The sequence below is a fragment of the Microtus oregoni genome, unplaced genomic scaffold (genome assembly GCF_018167655.1).
Source record: "Microtus oregoni isolate MIOR12 unplaced genomic scaffold, Mior012 000067F_ref0000223, whole genome shotgun sequence".
In the NCBI taxonomy this organism is placed as follows: Eukaryota; Metazoa; Chordata; class Mammalia; order Rodentia; family Cricetidae; genus Microtus; species Microtus oregoni.
The window spans coordinates 1,866,262-1,868,499 of NW_024543974.1; positions in this window are offsets into that span (position 1 = coordinate 1,866,262).

Below are 2,238 nucleotides of genomic sequence, written 5' to 3' on the forward strand. Positions count from 1 at the left end.
GTGTCTGTTGGGCTTAAAGGTTACCACTGCCTGGTCTGCAGGGCTGACCAGTGTGGTTGTTTTACTCTCTGACCTTCAGGCAAGCTTTATTTTTTAAAATACAAATAAAATATCACCACAAGGCATCTTTCCTGTACCAATATATTGAGGAAAATTACTTGAGCAATAGTAAGGAAAATACCTAGTATTTTTCCTCAAAGATCTTTTCATCTATGAAAGGAGATAGGTAGATCACAACAGATCATATCCTTGGAAAAAATCGTCTAGATGAAAGAGTCAAGCTAAATGCTTGTGGTAAAAAGACAAAAGGACATAATCAGTCCAGAATGATCTCTAAAAGGGTGTACGAATCTCAACTTGATGTTGGTTTTCCAGTGGTAAGTGACAGTTGAGCTGGGGAGATGAGAAAAGTAGTTCAAATGGATGGACCACCAAGAGCAAAGATGTGGCAGTAGGAGAGTAAAGATTGCGCTCAGAGAACAACCTTTCTTCTCAGCACCACAGGCTACACTATATATACTGGGAATCAGAATATAGCAGAGTGTCAGAATAGTAGGAGGATGGGGCTATATTTGTTATTCTAGGCCTGTGTTCTAATTAGCCATTACTGTATCACAAATTATCCAAAAACTTACTTGATGAAATAAGTGACCTTTTCACTGAAGATTTGGCTCAGTGGTTAAGAACATGTTTTACTCTTGCAAAGGACCCAGGTTTGATTCCCAGTAGTCAAATGGCAGCTTACAAACAATTGTAACTCTGGTTTTTGGGAGCTCTGACATCTTCTCCTGGCCTCCATAGACAACAGGTACTCACATGGTTCACAGAAATACACGTAGGCAAAATACTCATACTCATAAACTGAAATAAATTGAAAAACACACTGAGCTTTTAATTATGTTATAGTCCCCATATCTTTGCTATAAGAATTCAGGTGGGGCTCAGCTGGGTGTTTGCTTTCATCAGTATAAATCCCTCAGCATTATTCCACTGGATGACTGACCAATCGAGAAGGTCTGCCACAGCATGGTACAAGTCTTTTGCAGTACTGACTGGAGACTGGGCTCAACCAGTCTTACCTGAAAGCTTAGGGCTCTAAAGAGCGCATGCTCCAGCTTTTCTTTTGTGTCTCAGTCTCAGTATAACAGAATCTTTTTGTGGTTTGGTGTTGAAGAAACGTGAAGCTCTAACTTCAATAAACTAACCAATCAACCAACCAACCAAAAAACCAATCAATCAATCAAAATAAAATTTATACACTTACATCATCAGAGTCAACCACCCACAGAAAGGTCTAAAGGAGTCTCTAGGCGTAACTGCTCCGTGCTCCCCAACCTTTCTATATAGTCCCACACCTCATTTTCTGGCAGTCAGAAAACAAGAGAAAGTGGTAACTACAACTTATGAGACTCTTTAAGAATGACTTAAAAGATTAAAAGGTAGGGGGAGGTGGCCCATTTGCAGGGGACATAAGGACCTACCTCTGAGGAACACTGGGTAAGTACACTTCTCTCTGGCCTTTCCTACTTCATCTCTGTAGTAGTAGTGATACTTAGGATATATTTAGAGCAGCAAATATAACTTCAGTGTGTGGATCAGAATATGATATCTATGAATGCAATACAGAGGCTCTGAAATTGTGATACTTTTCTACTCAAAATGCTCGTAGTTTACTATGCTGTTTACATTCTCATGACTAACGTTATTGTTCCCCTGCCTCTTGCTTGCTTTCTCTCCAAAGCTTGCAAGTCTACCTCTCATTCTCCCTTTGAATAGATGGCTTTCTTACAGAACTCCTAAATACTCCTTGAGGTTATTTTACTCACGTGCATTATATCTTGGCATTTAGAAATTGCTTTGACAAACTTCTTATACCACATGATAATTCCTATGTCATATAAAGTGAAATGCAAGGACAAAAAAATATCCATTTGTACAAGTGCCATGTCACTTAGGTATATACAGTCTTTCCTTGATTTTCTAATCTCCAAATCTCTTTATAATCTCTTTTCCATACTATACCTGTTTATTGGGTACTTGGCACCTGGATCAGGGTATTTTTCTGTTCCCTAAGCTCTGCCACCCATGTGGCTAAAACCTAAAGCTAATTTTTATATTCTTTAACTTCCTTATTTCCACAGATTTTTCTCTTCATTTTATCTCAGGCAACCACAATTGCTTTCACTCTGTAGATTGCCATGCCCTCTTATTGCCTCCAGATCCAGCACTGCATTTAAT